We start from the raw sequence: 17685 nt of genomic DNA on the forward strand, positions 1-17685 counted from the left end.
GCCAACCTGTCAGACTTTTTTTAGTAACACAATGAAACAAAAGAACAATTTGAGTAAAAGCATGCTGACTGGAAATTCATACATGAGAGCAGAGCCTTCCAGCAGTTATAGTTTTGAATAAAGAACACCAGGGGAGCAACCTATCCTCTGGCCCATGGGGACGAATGGAGGGCCAGAGCTTGCCCTGGGCCAGTGGCCAGTACGGTTGGGTAGTTCTGGCGTCAGTGGAGACCGCACATCTCCCTTTTGGCCTTAGGCACAAGCTGTACACACGCAACCATCTCTACACTGGTTCTATGCCTCCAGTCTTCCCATCCGTCAATCCATGGAGGCTGCTGCAAGGACACATGGCTCATCTAGAAAGCAGCCCTGCCTTCCATCGCTGGGAACGCACTCTCCTTCCCATTCAGTGGCTGCAGCACCAGCTGCCCTGTTGGAATGCACAGAGCTTCCTGGCCCCAGCTCCTTGGTCCAGAGATGAGCTCCTAGACTAAAGCTGGGCCTATAAGTCCTCTTCCTTGGAGTTTTGAATTTGGAAACAAGAGAATTGGGCCAGTCTATCTCTGGATTGTCAAGCCTGGGAGCTTAAAACCCAGAAGCTTTGGGTGTCCATTAGTGTAAGCTGGAGAAACAGAAAGAGCAAGTGGAGAGGATGAAGCCCAAAGCAGCAGCAGCGGGCGATGAACGAGGCAGCACCACTGTGCTCCCCCTCCCCAGCTCTGTTGCTTCGCTCCTTTTGGATGCTCAGTTTCTCCTTGGATTCCTTGGATTCCCAGTATTCCTCAGATAAGCCTTTCCATTTTCTGAAGCAAATGTAAACGATTTTTTTCTTGCCTCTACATTCAAAAGTGTGCTAATAAATCTTTTGAAAGGACAAATCTGATCTGTATCATTCAACAGCTGCTCATTACCTGCACATCAAGTGCAAGTTCTTTAGCATGGCCTTTGAGGCCTCTCATGACCTCTGAAGCCTCATCTCTGACTTGCCCTTGCTTTCTCCCTTCTCCCAGCCCCACTCTCTCCTCCCTGTCCGTTCTCCATGCTCCAGCCATACCCCGATGCCTCTCACCTCCCATACTGCTGCATTCTGCCAGCTTCTCACCACACTGTTCCCTCTCCATGAAATACTTTTCCACCACTCCTGCTCCCCCAGAAGCACTGATTCGTCCTTCAGATCCCAGCTTAGGCATTATTTCCTCCCAAATCTTCTTAGGTCCCCGAAAACGGGGTTGGTTGCTCATCATATGTTATCCCGTAGCACCTTGTTCGTGACTGTGTTATAGTTTTTATTGCTTGGCATCAAAATGGCCTGTTTATTTGGAGGAGACACTAAGTTCTGTAAGGGAAGGACAGTATTTGCCTCATTATTGAATCCCCCACCCCCGCTGCAATGCTCTGTACTTTACCTAGAATACAGTTTGCGCCCAAATATTTGTTCAATAAACAAACAAATATATACAGAGAACCATGTCTGCTATCTAAGTGAGAACAACTGAGGCCCAAGTGTGCTGTAAACTTTTTTTCAGGGAAGTGTCCAATCAGCCTCATTTCTGCTTAGACTAGGGTCTGTAAATCTCTGATAACATTTTTGAGGGCTGCTCTCTCAGGCTTCACAACCAGACAAATGCTTTTAATGTATGCAACTTTCTCTTATGCAAAATCAGAGTGAAATGCACATGAATCGATATAAGGATTATCTGCATTTTGTGGACATGGGTGGTCCAGACACCCACAAGGAGATAAATAAATGTTTGAGGTGGGTCCTTCAATGATTTTTACAACGGATGCCAATTTGGCAAGCTTGACTGGGCCCTACCAGTGTGAGGAACCATGATTTTGGTATGATGTTGGGGAATTTGTGGCTTCCATCTGCTGGTTATCTCACAAAATGTAGAGCTGAGAAAAATCACATACTGATTAAATCATAGAATCCCACACTTGGAAGGGACTTCATGAGATGATCTGGGCCCGCCTCCTGAAGGTCAATGCATAAATCATCTTGTGCAGATGGCTGTTTATACTATTTTTAAAGCTCTTTAGGGATGGAGATTACACAGCTTCCCTTGGTAGTCTGATCTTCATGGTCAAGAACTTCCTTTTTTAAAAGCCCAGCTCCTCACTGCAGTTTGGCTCATTTCCTCTTTTTTTTAGCTCTCTGTGAACATGGAGAACACATGACCAATCTTTCCTGCTAATTGCCTCTGGCCCACACCTGTACCCTTGCAATTAATTATTAGGATTTGTGCTATTTTCCCCCTCCCAAGCTACACAGTTGCAATTCCTTAATTTTTTCACAAGACTTATTTTTTCCTCCTCAATTACTTTTGTAATTTATACTTTTTCTCCTTAGAGTCTGTCCCATAGCTCATTATATAAAACTAGTAATACCAGCTCTCCTCAAGTCCTAATCAGCTGTAAATAAACAGCAAAGCTTGCGTCTTACTTACTGTAGTATCATATTTGCTGTTTAGATCACAGCACTTCCTTTTTGTTTGTGGTGTAGATTAGGTTCCACAATAAACCTCGAGCCTTTTACTGTCAAACTGCTACTTTCTACATGCCATATCTGCGTCATTTGCCTTTGTTTTCTTGATAGACTGAGTAATGCTTCCCCACCCCAAAGATGTCTGTGTCCTGGTCCCCAGGACTGTGAATATGTTACCTTGCCTGCCAAAAGGGACTTCGCAGATGTGAGTAAGGACCTTGAGATGGGGAGAGTATCCGGAATTATTCAGGTGGGCCCAGTGTAATCACAGGGGTCCTTATCAAGTGGAGGCCAGGAGGATCTGAGTAGGAGAGAAAAGATGGCGGCAGAGATGAGCGTGATGGGCTTTGAGGATGGAGGAAGGTGACACAAGCCAAGCAATGCAGCTGCAGGAGCTGGAAAAGGCAAGGAAATGGACTTTCCCCTGGAACTTCCATGGAGAAGCATGGCCCTGACTTGCCCACACCTTGATCGCGGCCCATTGAAACCTGTTTGGGTTTCTGATTTGCGAAGCTGTAAAGCAATACATTCGTGTTGTCTTAAGCAGCTAAGTTTGTGGTGATTTGTTAAAACAGCAATAAGAAACATACAATTAACTAATGTAATGATCTGTGCTTGTCTTGAACTTCATGGTCTTACTCAACAGAGCATTTTTTGATTTATAGAGGTTTTCTTGATACTGTGTTCTCATCATCCAAAACCACATCAAAATGAGTGGGTATTTACTAGACTATTGATAACCTGAACTTCTTATCAACTGTTTTAAAGTAATTTATGTACTAGATGATTCCATTTATTGAACAGGTTCTATGTACCACGTATTTGAGCTTGGAATGTGCTATCTCACTTAAGCGTGACAACAAAACCACGAGGCAGAGATTATTATCCGAGCCCCGTTCTCCTGGGGCGTGGAGCGGTGCAGCAGAGCAGCTAGTTGCTGACGAGCTGATGGTCAAGCTCCAGTCTGTTGATTTTAAAGTCTATCTTCTCTCTACCATGATGACCTGCCACTGTGCTGTGCTCACTTTCTCTAGTGGAGTGTAAAATTGTGAAGAATCTGAAGCGTTGAATTTTCAAGGAAGATGTGTTACTATATGTAATTTTCTTGGGGGAAAAAAAACTGGTTTCCTAGAAACGCTATGTAATTATTCCAGATGTCAGATTGAAATGATTTCAAACACCAAAACCAAAATTATAATTGTTGAAAAGTGAGAGGGATCACTCAAAAACATTAGTGGGGAAAGCAAAAGCTCTCTCTGTCTTGGCAGGAATCTATACTTTCCCTGGGGAAATATCATTTCTAAGGAGCAAAACTTCTGAATTAGTTTTCAGCAAAGTATGCTTTAAATCTTCTGTCCTATGAAAGTTTCTGACATCGTGTTATTCTTCAGTTGAATTTTGTTGCCTACATAATTTGACATGTGAGACAAGGAGGGATGCTATTTTGCTTCCATGATCCTCTTCCTTTTCTCGGTTCTCTCTGTTTGGGAGCGAGGAGAGTGCAACTTTATTTTTAATACTAACCTTTTCCAACGACGCTTTCCATGTGGTCTGCTGAGGCTGGGAGCATATATACATTTGTTTTCAAGTCATCTTATTTTAAACTGACCAGCAAATATTTAATCAGCCAACAACCTCCCCTTGGTTCTGCTAATTATCCCTCTCCCTCTCCCTTTTTACTGACCAATTAGTACATTTTCTTAATATCATAGTAAACACTATGCAGATACAGCTTCAATTTCGGCCTCTCTTCCAACCACACTGCTGCACCTATGTCCCTGATACATAAATCTGACAGCTTCCCTCCCTCTTGTACCTCCTGGCAAATCTTAAAAGACCACAATGATCTATACTGTTATCTGCATCCCTTACTTCCTTGTCTCTTCTTACTGTACTGTAATTCACTCTGCCCCATGATTCCTTTGTGAGACCATGAAACTTGTCTCACAAAAACTTGGGTTCTTGTGGGTGGCAGTGGGAGTAGATGTCAACTTGGTATCTTTTATGTGTCCCAAGCTAAACCTCTTGTTTCCCCTTCAGCCTCTAAAACTCACTCTTTGACCTGTTTTTACCTTTCAGTGAATGACACAATTTTGAAGTCAAGCCAGAAATCTAGGATGTAACCCTATACTGCTTTCTTTTATCTATGTCATCTTCATTACCTTAAAAGAAGTGATTCTAGGTCAGGCACAGGGGCTTATACCTGTAATCCCAGCACTTTGGGAGGCTGAGATGGGAGGATCGCTTGAGCCCAGGAGTTCAAGAACAGCCTGTGCAACATAGTGAGACCTCGTCTCTACATTAAATAGAAAAATTAGCTGGGCATGGTGGCATGCACCCATATTCCCAGCTACTTGGGAGACTGAGGTTGGGGATGGCTTGAGCCTGGGAGGTGGAGGTTGCAGTGAGCCAAGATTGTGCCATTGTACTCCAGCCTGGGCAACAGCAGAGCGAGACCCTGTCTCAAAAAAAAAAAAAAAAAGTAATTTCACTTACCTCCTTCTGCTCACTCTTGGTTTTTTAATTCAACCCTTCATCTTTAAAAAAAAAATTAGTTTTGTGGGTACATTATAGGTGTGTATATTTATGGGGTACATGAGATATTTTGAAACACATTAGGATAAATGAGATATCTGTCACCTCATTTATCCTTTGAACTGCAAGCAATTCAATTATACTCTTCTGGCTATTTTTAAATGTGCAGTTAAATTATTTTTGACTATAGTAACTCTGTTTCACTCTCAATTACTAGGCCTTATTCATTCTTTCTATTTTTTTGGTACCCATTAACCCACTTCCCCTCTCTTTCCTCCACTGCCCTTCCCAGCCTCTGATAACCTTCCTTTTACTCTCTATCTCCATAAGTTCAATTGTTTCAATTTTTAGCACACAAAAATAAGTGAGAACATGTGAAGTTTGTCTTTCTGTGTCTGGTTCATTTCTCTTAACATAATGACCTCCAGTTCTATCCATATTGTTGCAAATGACAGGATCTCATTCGTTTTTACAGGTGAATAGTACTCTGTGTATATGTACCACATTTCCTTTATCCATTCATCTGTTGATGGACGCTTAGGTTGCTTCCAAATCTTGGCTATTATGAACAATGCTGCATTAAACATGGGAGTGCAGAATCTCTTTGATATACTCATTTCCTTTCTTTTGAGTATGTACCCATCAGTGGGATTGCTGGATCATATGGTAGCTCTATTTTTAGTTTTTTGAGGAACCTCCAAACTGTTCTCCATAGTGCTTGTACTAATTTACATTTCCACCACCAGTGTACAAGGGTCTCTTTTCTCTATATCCTCTCTAGCATTTGTTATTGCCTGTCTTTTGGTTAAAAGCCATTTTAGGCCGGGCACGGTGGCTCAAGCCTGTAATCCCAGCACTTTGGGAGGCCGAGGCGGGTGGATCACGAGGTCAGGAGATCGAGACTATCCTGGCTAACATGGTGAAACCCCGTCTCTACTAAAAATACAAAAAACTAGCTGGGCGAGGTGGCGGGCGCCTGTAGTCCCAGCTACTTGGGAGGCTGAGGCAGGAGAATGGCGTAAACCTGGGAGGCGGAGCTTGCAGTGAGCCGAGATCGCGCCACTGCACTCCAGCCTGGGTGACAGAGCGAGACTCCGTCTCAAAAAAAAAAAAAAAAAAAAAAAAAAAAAAGCCATTTTAACTGGGGTGAAATGATATCTCTTTGTAGTTTTGATCTGCATTTCTCTGATGATCAGTGATGTTGGGCACCTTTTTATACACCTGTTTGCCATTTTCGTGTCTTCTTTTGAGAAATGTCTATTCAGATCTTTTGCCTCTTTAAAAATCAGATTACTAGACTTTTTTACTAGATAATTGTTTGGGCTCCTCATATATTTTGGTTATTAATCCCTTGACAGATGGGATTAATATTTACAAATATCTTCTCCTATTCTGTGGGTTATCGCTAAACCTTGTTGATTGTTTCCTTTGCTGTGAAGAAGCTTTTTAACTCGATGTGATCTCATTTGTCCATTTTTGCTTTGGTTGCCTGTGCTTGTGGAGTATTACTCAGAAAATCATTGCCCAGACCAATGTTTTGAAGAGTTTCCCCAATGTTTTCTTTTAGTATTTTCATAGTTTCTGGTCTTAGATTTAAGTTCTTAATGCATTTTGATTTCGTTTTTGTACTTGGTGGGATATAGACATCTAGTTTCATTCTTTTGCATACAGATGTACAGTTTTCCCAGCACCATTTATTGAAAAGACTATCTTTTCCCAAATGTATGTTCTTGGCACCCTTGCTAAAAATGAGTTCACTGTAGATGTTTGGATTTGTTTCTGGATTCTCTTTTCTGTTCCACTGGTTTATGTGTCTATTTTTAAGCCAATACCATGCTGTTTTGGTTACTACAGCTCTGTAGTATAATTTGAAGTCAGATAACATGATTTTTCCAGTTTTGCTCTTTTTGCTTATTATAGCTTTGGCTATTCTGGGTCTTTTGCAGTTCCATATAAATTTTAGATTTTTTTCTATTTCTGTGAAGGATGTCTTTGGTATTTTGAGAGATTACATTGAATTTGTAGATTGGTTTGGGTAGTATGGAAATTTTAACAATATTTATTCTTCCAATCCATAAACATGGAATATCTTTCCACTTTTTGGTGTCCTCTTCAATAGTCTTTATCATTTTTCAGCTAAATTACTGAAACACTCCCCAAACTGCTACTTTCCTTTAATTTTTAAGTTTTGTTGTTGTTATTGTTGTTGCTGTTGTTGTTTTTATGAAACCAATGGGAACTTCTTAGGTGGAGGTGACTAGATATATATGTTCAAAGCAAAAGGCACCTATGCTATTAAGATGGCCAAAGGAAGAATTTTATTACTACACTTATTATTATTATTTTGAGATGGAGTTTCACTCTTGTTGCCCAGGCTGGAGTGCAATGGTGTGATCTTGGCTCACTGCAACCTCTGCCCCCAGGTTCAAGCAATTCTCCTGCTTCAGCCTTCTGAGTAGCTGGGATTACAGGCGCCCGCCACAATGCCCAGCTAATGTTTTGTATTTTTAGTAGAGACAGGGTTTCATCATGTTGGCCAGGCTGGTCTCGAACTTTCAACCTCAGGTGATCCACCCGCCTCGGCCTCCCAAAGTGCTAGGATTACAGGTGTGAGCCACTGCGTCCAGCCAAGAATTTTATTTTTAATGGTCAGAGAAATTGAAATGAGACTGAAGACATGGAAATGTAGGGGACAGCTTTGAAACATATGTGGCCTAGTGGGCTCCTAAACACTCACCTCTCAGAATATTATGCTATAATTGAACACTGGTAGATAAAATGTAGTCTATGTGAGCATATATTATTCCATGAATGCTTGTGGTGGTGAGAAGAGCTGAGTTTTTAGAATTGTAACTGGAATCACCAGCTATGGCTTCAAAATAATGAGTTATTATTACTCAATATTATCATTATTTTGTCTTCATGGGTATTTTATTACTAACTTGGAACATGATAGCTTTTTTACTTTTTCTCTTTATTTTTATTTCATTTGTAATTTATTATGATACACTTATGACACTCAAAAATATATAAAGAATTATTAAGCCAGGCACGGTGCTCATGCCTGTAATCCCAGCACTTTGGGAGGTCAAAGCAGGCAGGTCACTTGAGGTCAGGAGTTCAAGACCAGCCTGGACAACATGGTGAAATCTCATCTCTGCGAAAAAATAGAAAAATTAGCTGGGCATGGTGGTGCATGCCTGTAGTCCCAGTTACCAGGGAGGCTGAGGTGGGAGAATCGCTTGAACCTCGGAGGTGGAGGTTGCAGTGAGCTGAGACCATGCCACTGTATTCCAGCCTGGGCATCAGAGTACCAGGGTGAGACCCTCTCTCAAAAAATTAAATAAATAAAGATAAAGAATGATTAAGTGAACACCCATTTACTTACCACCAACCTTAAAATATAAAATTCCAAATACAGTAATGATTGGAGCACCTGTGCCCAGTGCCCCTTTCTCCCCTGCACTCCCCCGATTCTGAAATTTGACTTCTTTCTCCTTCTCATGTATATTTACTTTTAATGCCCCTATTTACAAGGGCTCTCACTTACCTAATGTAGGATCTCAGCTACTGTACCCATCCGTTGAAAGCAGAAACTTAGGCCTAATTCTTGTTTAATCACTTTTTTTTTTAATCCTTGGGTGTGTTGGCACTGAGCTTGCCTACTGAGGAGAGGCAGTTGTGCACATCTCTTCCCAAATCCACGTTCAGTTTGAGATCACCATGGTGGGAGTAGTTACATCATGGAAATTGACAAATACTACAAATCAGGGATCTTCCTTGACCCTCCCAGGAGAAAGGTCTTACCTGCACAGTACTGCCCACTGCTCGTCTTCCACATCCAATTAGTTCTGTTGGTTATCTCCCTGATTGTATTTCAATTCTGCCCATTGATCTCAAATCTATTGCTACATCCTTGGCCAAACCATTATTAGCTTTTTCTTTTTTGTTTTTCTTAAATTAAGAAGTTTCAAATACAGACAAAAATAGAGAGGATAGCATAATAAACTCCTGTACATCCATTACCCAACTTCAATAATTACCAACATTTTGCCAGTATTGTTTTATTTATTCTCCACTCCCTGCTTTTTTTTTGTTACTAGAGGGAAAGGAGCTGGAGTAATTGAAAAAAATTTCTATATTATTTCGCTCAAATTCTTAATATTCATCTCTAAATTAAGTCTATATCAGGAGATTATTACTCATTAAGAAATTAATGGTTATTCCATAATATTATTTAACACCCAAATTATTTTCAAATTTCCCAAATTTTAACACAGTGCCTTTCTACAGCCTTTGTTTGCTATATTTTTACCGTCTCTTGTTTCTGTAACAGATTCTTTCCTTTTTTCTTTTTTTTACAATTATTTGATAAACTCAATAATGTGTCCTGTAGAGTATTACACATTTTGCATTTAGTTCACAGCTTCCTCGATATTCTTTATTAACTGATATTTAGATTAAGAGTTTCCATTAGATTCAAGTTTAAGTCTTTAGGCAGCACTAGCTCAGGGTGGTGTGTTCTATCACATCACATCGTAATTAGTAGGTTCACATATGGCTAGCTTGATCCATGCACTACCCAGTTCCACATCAGTTTTTCACCTAATAGTTTTAGTATCTTCTCATGATCTGGATTCAGTTTTTTTTTTTTTTTTTTGAGATTGCAAAATGGTATTTATGGTATTTTTCTAATTCTATAATTTTATTTTCTATTTTTTAGCTGCATTTCTATACAAAAATCTTTCTCTCGCCAACTTTTTAGTTACTCTGAATAATAACTGGTGCAGAAAAAGTATAACAAATTCCTCTCTCTTTTCCTATATCTATAATTTTTTAGAGTAATGAGTTGGTATCTCAGCAATCATTAATGGTAATAAATAGTTTTTAAAAGAGCTTTTATAGGCCAGTCATGGTGGCTCACACCTGTAATCCCAGCATGTTGGGAGGCCCAGGTGGGTGGATCACCTGAGCTCAGGAGTTCCAAAGCCTGACCAATGTGGCGAAACCCCATCTCCATTAAAAATACAAAAATTAGCTGGGGGTGGTGGTGGGTGCCTGTAAACCCAGCTACTCAGGAGGCTGAGGCAGGAGAATCACTTGAACTCAGGAGGCGATGGTTGCAGTGAGCCAAGATCGCACCATTGCACTCGAGCCTGGGCGACAAGAGTGAAACTTCGTCTCAATAAATAAATAAATAAATAAATACAAATATAAAAGTTTTTATAGAAAAAAATTAAACCTGAAGAAAAGTTGAAAGAATAGTATAATGAACATTTATATGCTATTCACATTCCAGGTACACCAATTAGTAGCATTGTCACATTAATACCTCTTCCTCCATTGGCCTTTGAGTGCTTCCATGTTTTCTGGCACCACAAGATATTCCAAACTCACCTTGCACTTTACATATCTTGGAGGATTCAAGCATTTCTTTAAGGAGCCTTGGATTTTTTAGAGGGTTTTGAAACCAGAATTAGTGTGTGTGTACTCGTGTGTACGTGTGTATACACATATGTACATATACACTTACATATTTATTCATACACACACATCTACAGACATATATTCGTGTATATGTATGTACACAAATACACATATATTCATGAATATACATTTATATTAATATCACCAATTCAAATCCACATAGCACTTACTCTCACCTTTTTTATTCCATTTATGTTTCTCTCTTCTCCCTTCCTAACAAACTCAATATATTTACTCATTTGTTCTCTCATCCACCACACATGAAGGAGGAGTTTCAGAATTAGTGTATCAATAACACTAGTAAAAACCAAACCTATCTTTATGAACTGATACTCATCCTTTTTTTTTTAATGGTTACATAGTTCCCCATTTTGTGAACATATCTTGATTCATTCAATTAGTATCCTATGGATGGCAATTTTGATGGTTTCTCAGTTTTCACAATGAATGATCAATACCCACAAAGAATAACCTTGTGCATATGTAGTTTTGAATGTTTGGATGTGCATCTTTAGGGTGAATTTCTAGAACTGAGGCTGCTGGGTAGTTTTGGCAGACACAGTCAAATTCCCCTCCCTGAGCAATGATTACATTTTGCATGGTAGTCTTCACTGTTTGGAAGGCTCTGTGTACTCACAGACTTGTCAACAGAAAGTATTGTCAGGTTTTCGAATTAGAAATACTATCTCATTGTAGTTTTATTTCATTTTATTTATATAGGGTTTGCGTATTTAAATTTATTTATTAAGGCATAGTTTAGTTATCGATTGTGAAATGCACAGGTCTTAAGCATTAATTTTGTTGCCTTTTGATAAATGTATGGGGTTGCCCAGGTTATCCACACCCCAATCAAGAAATAGAACATTTCCATCACTCCAGAAAACTCTTTTATTCTCATTTCTACTCAGTTCCACACTTCCTTCTCCCAGAGGCAACCATTAAACTATTCTACCACCATTGCTTAGTCTGTCCTGTTCTTAAACTTTATATGTACAATCTTTTCTACCCATTCTTCTATTGATGGACATTTGGGTTGTTTCTAATTTTTTGGCTGTTATGAAGGCCACTGAGAACATTCTTATTCAAATCATTTAATGACTATGTATTCCTCAATTTTGTTGATGTAACTTGATTTATTCAACCAGTATCTATCTTACAGATGGCAATTTAGGATGTTTATATATTTCTATTTGTTTATATATACAAGATAGGTGTATGTTTAACTGTATAAGAAATTGTCAATTTTCCTAAGCAGTTGTCCAATTTTATACCATCACCAGGAGTATATGACACTTCCAGTTATTCTACATTCTTGACACCATTTAGTCTGGTGCCTTATGCAGATTTGATATAAGTATATAATGCATTAATTCTGTTTACTGACACTTTAATGAGGAATAGGTGTTGATTTTTGTCAGAGGTCTATGCAGTACGTGTGAAGTTCATGATAAAAATTTCTGTTTAGATCTCTTAATATGATAGATTACATTAATAGATTTTCTAATATTGAGATACCCTTGACAATTTTAGAATACATTACATTTGGTCATAGTGGATTATTAAAAATTTTAATATGCCATTAAATTCTTTTTTTCTGAATTTTAAAAGATTTAAAAATCAATATTCATAAGTGAAATTAATCCATTTTTCTTTATCAAGTTTAGGCATCAATGTTATACTCATTTTATAAAAAGAGTTACGACTTTTTTTTTGTTCTGGCCTCTGGAACAATTTATATAGCATAATTATCCATTCTTTATGAGTTCGGTAGAGGTTACATGGGAAACTATCTGGACCTAGTGCCTATTTATGAGATAGCTCTTTGGTTCTTTTCTCCATTTCTTCTATGTAAATTGGTTTACTTTTCACTTTCCACTGGTATCAATTTTTTTTTTTTTTTTTTTTTTTTTTTGAGACAGTCTCGCTCTGTTGCCCAGGCTGGAGTGCAGTGGCGCGATCTCGGCTCACTGCAAGCTCCGCCTCCCAGGTTCATGCCGTTCTGCCTCAGCTTCCCGAGTAGCTGGGACTACAGGCACCTGCCACCACGACCGGCTAATTTTTTTGTATTTTTTTAAGTAGAGACGGGGTTTCACCATGTTAGCCAGGATGGTCTCGATCTCCTGACCTTGTGATCCGCCCGTCTCGGCCTCCCAAAGTGCTGGGATTACAGGCTTGAGCCAACGCGCCCGGCCCCAAAGTTCAATTTTCAAAAATTACATTTTGTAAAATATTTTACCTATTTCTTCCAGATTTTCAAGTACATTTGTTCAACATTTTTAATAGTCCATTTGTTTTGATTTTTTCTGTTTCAATGGTTGTTTCTCAATTCATTTTATTTTAAGTATTGTTGGTTTCTTTTTTCCTTGCTTAGGTTGACTAGTAATTTTCTCTTTTATTGTTTCTCTTCAGAGAATTATCTTGATTTATTAGCACTATTGTTTTTGTTTTGTTTTCAACCTATTTTTTTACTTTTATTATTTCCTTCTGAGAGTTTTAAAAATCATAAATAGGTTTTGAATTTCAACAAATCTGTTTACTTCACTTATTAAGACAATCATATAATTTTATCATTTCTATTTCCGTTAATTACATCAATTGCTTTGCAAATTACAAATCAGCCCAGAATTTCTGGAATATACCTTGTTTGTCTTTACTGTATTATTTCTTTTATATATTGCTGGATTTGATTCTTTGATGTTTATATAGGATTTTTCATTTATTCTCATGAGTTAGATTGGTCTGTTGTTTTTCTTTCTTGTAAAATCTGTCAGATTTTTGTATTAAGGTTATCCTGGTTTTATAAGCTGAGAAGTATTCCCTTTCTTCCTCCCATGCCTTGAAGAGTTTATGTAATATTGGTATTTTTTTTTCCAAAATGTTTAGAAGAATTCACCTGGAAAGCCATCTGGCCTTGGAGCTCCTTTTGCAGAGATATTTTTTAAATAACAGATACTATTTCCATAATAGATAGAGGACTATTAAAATTTTTCTATTTTTTAATCTGTTTCAGTAACATTGTTAAAATAATTTTTTCATTTCATCTAACTGTCAAATTTATCAGGCATATGATTGGTATGTAATATATTTTTATTGCCCTTTTATTGTCCATAAGATTTTTAGAGATGCCACCTTTATTACGTAGTGACATTTTTCTTCTTTTTTTTTTCTTTACTAGTCTTGCTAGGAACTTATTAATTTTGTTAATCTATTCAAAGAACTAACTTACAGTTTTTTATTTTTATGATAGATTTTCCCTACTTTATTTTCTCCTCTTTTTTTATTTTCTTTGTTTTACTTTCTGAGATTTTCTGTCCCTTTTTTTTCCAAAATTTTGAGATAGAAGTTTTGCTATTGATTTTCAAAATTTTTTCTTTCTTACCATTGCATGTAAAGCAATACTTTTCCCTTAAAAATTGCATTAGTTGCATTTCAAGTTTGAATTTTATTGCATCTTCATTAGCAGACAGTACAGAAGTATTTTTTAACATTTTCTTTATGAGTTCTTCTTTGACCCATGGGTTATTTAGAAGTGATTGTCTAATTTTAAGCAGTTGCGAATTTTAAGATATCTTGTTATTGATTTCTAGCTTAATCCCATGGTGGTTAGAGAGCATAGTCTGAGTGATTTCAGTCTTTGAAATTCGTTGAAATTTTAAAATCCAGCATAAAGTCAATCTTGGTAAACATTATTTGTGCACATTGAAAAAAATGTTTGTTTTGTTGTTATTGGGTATGATATTTATAAATATTGTTTACCTTGTTGATTGTGTTATTGAATCTTACAGACTTTTCTGTTTCTCTGTCAGCTATTAAACAAGTTGTTTAAGTCTTCCACTATAATTACAGATTCGTCAGCTTTAAACAATTCAGCCATTTTAAACCTCATCTATTTTTAAAACTATGTTATTTGTTGCATAAATATTTAGAATGATTATTTATTACTGGTGAATTGATTCTTCTATCATTTTTAAATTCTCCTCTTTATCTGTAGAATGCTAGTTTTTAAAAAGTCTACTTTCTGATATTAATATATCCACATACACTTTCTTGTGTTAGTATTTGCATGTTATAAATTTTAAAACCTTTTTATTTTAATGAATTGATTTTAATAAAAATCCTTTTATGTTTTTGTATATATATAATATATTTCTTTTAATTGTTGGTTGAATGTTTGTACTCAGTTGATGACCTTTGTCTTCAACTTGAGTATTTAATCCTCTTATATTTAGTTTACAACAAAGTATGTTTAGTTTTATTGTATTTTGGATTATATCTGCCACCTTGCTCTGGTTTCTGTTTGAACTGCAGTTGATTCTCATTATTTACAGACACCATATTTGCAAACTCACCTACTCTCTAAAATTTATTCGTAACCCCCAATCAATACTCAGAGCACTTTCATGTTTACTCACAGGCATGTACACAGTGGTGAAAACTTAAGTCCCTCCATGCACACAATCCCAGCTGAATTAGAAAAAAGGTGACACTCTGCCTTATTGTTTCAGCTCTCAGGCAATAAACAAGTGTCCTTTGAGCAGTCAGTTCAGTACCACTTTTTCACATTTTTGTACTTTCTTTGGTGATTTCTGTGTTTAAAAATGGCTCCTGGCTGGTTGCTGTGGCTTTCGCCTGTAATCCCAGCACTTTGGAAGGTTGAGGCAGGCAGATCACTTGAATCCAGGAGTTTGAGACGAGCCAGGGCAACATGGCGAAATACAAAAACTACACAAGTTAGCTGGGCATGGTAGTGCACACCTGTAGTCCCAGCTACTTGAGAGGCTAGGGTGGGAGGATTGCTTGGGCCCAGAAAGTTAAGGCTGCAGTGAGCCATGATTATGCCACTGCACTCCAGCCTGGGTAACAGAGCAAGACCCTGTCTCAAGAAAAAAAATAAAAAGGCTCCCAAATGTAGTGCTGAAGTGCCGTCTAGTGTCTGTAACTGCAAGAAGGAGCTGAATTTGTGGATTCATAAAATGACTGCTAATTTATAAAATCATAATGGACAGCACTGCTGTAAGGTTGAAAGCTAAAGAATTGTGTAGTCACATTACCCAACGTCAAGAAAATGTTAAATCCTTTTTTTTTTTTTTTTTTTTTTTTTTTTTGGGACGGAGTCTCACTCTGTTGCCCAGGCTGGAGTGCAGTGGCACGATCTCGGCTTACTGCAAGCTCCATCTCCTGGATTCACTCCATTCTTCTGCCTCAGCCTCCCAAGTAGCTGGGTCTACAAGCGCCCGCCACCGCGCCTGGCTAATTTTTTGTATTCTTAGTAGAGACGGAGTTTCACCGTGTTAACCAGGATGGTCTGGATCTCCTGACCTCGTGATCCGCCCGCCTTGGCCTCCCAAAGTGCTGGGATTACAGGCGTGAGCGACGGCGCCCGGCGTTAAATGCTTTTTAGGTAGTCCTGGCTTGTATATTTCAAAAGATGATACAGCATGAAAAGTGTTAAACTTGCAGGTGAATGAGGGAGCTTCTGCATATCAGGAGGCTGCAGAAGAATTTTTAAAATACCTGTTAAGTGTTACGTGGGGAAAGATTATGTGGAAAAGCAGATTTTCTTTTCTTTTTTTAGCGAAAAATCTCTAATTCTTTATTTGAAACAATGCAATCAAAAGAATAAAAACACTCAGATTCTAGAACATAAAAGCAAAAAACTTGCAAAATTTGCAATAGAGAAAGTAAAAGCGTGACAAACCAGCAAATACTGTATACTCAGTCTCAGCAGAAAGGGAATAATTGCAATTTAAAACTCTTGAGTATTCCTAATTTGACCTGTCAAATAATATTATTTTTTTCATGTGATTATGAGAAATAATCCAAGGATGCTGACCAACAGCCTGCAATGAGCAGGTCACCCCACAGCACAAAAACTATGTAGCAAAAATGTTAACACTGGGGAGGTTGAGAGGCTATTCTGTCCAGAATATGTCCAACCTCAACGCGTATATGATTCAACTGGGGATCTTGTTCAAATGTAGATTCTGATATGGGGCTTCTAGGATGGGTCCAGACATTCTGCATTTTGTAACTGTTTCCCTGTGGATATTGATGTATCTGACCTGCTGTGTGGTCCACTCTTTGAGGATCAAGGCTGTGGTCTCATATTAAACTCACATGGAAATACTTTGAGGACATCTCCAGCAAGAATCCTATGACATTTTATATTCAAAAATATATTTTGAATATTTTTGAATGTATCTACCTCCTCATTTTCTATTAACAAAATATTATATGTTCATTCAACTTGATTCATTTACTCCTTCATGCTCATTATTTAATCTGCCTATAATTAAGGATATAAAATGCTGTAAAAGTTTTATGCTGAATATTCTTCAATAATTTGTTTTGTTTTGTTTTGTTTTGTTTTTTGAGACAGAGTTTCTCTCCTGTCACCCAGGCTGGAGGAGTTCAATGGGGTGATCTCAGCTCACTGCAACCTCCGCCTCCCAGGTTCAAGCGATGCTCCTGCCTCAGTCTCCTGAGTAGCTGGGATTACAGGTGCCCACCATCACGCCCAGCTAATTTTTGTATTTTCAGTAGAGACAGTGTTTCACCATGTTGGCCAGGCTGTTCTTGAACTCCTGACCTCAAATGATCCACCCACCTCCACCTCCTAAAGTGCTGGGATTACAGGCGTGAGCCACCACGCCCCGCCTCTTCAATAATTCTTTGTTGGATGCTTTACTTTTATTCCATTCTGAGGGAGTCCAAGGTTCTGGAAACCTGCTTGAACTTAAATCAGGCCAACACATCCCCACACTACAAACATGACAGTAAAGTGAGCCCTGGGTATTTCAACTCTGACTGTGGAAATATGCCCTTTAATTTTAATTGTCTGTATAATATTTATTCTTTCCCTTGTTCTTACAATAGAATCCTGAATTTTCTATGGGATCCAATATATCCAGCTGAGGGACATTTCCCAGCCTCCCTTGTAGCCAGGATGGGTCATGGGACACATTTTTGGCCAACAAGACATAATTGAAAATCTGTTGGGTATTTTTTGGGAGTGTTTTGCTTTCTCTAAATTGGTACATCACCATCCTGATTATCAATTCTCCTTGCCTACATTTCTTCTCTTTTTTGTCTTTATCTTCTTCCTCTTTCTCCTTCTTCTCCTTCTCCTTTTCCTTTTGTGTCTTCCGTGGAAAGTAGATAAGAGCTGAAGATGGAGC

This window comes from Macaca nemestrina, chromosome 11 (genome assembly GCF_043159975.1).
Source record: "Macaca nemestrina isolate mMacNem1 chromosome 11, mMacNem.hap1, whole genome shotgun sequence".
Lineage (NCBI taxonomy): Eukaryota > Metazoa > Chordata > Mammalia > Primates > Cercopithecidae > Macaca > Macaca nemestrina.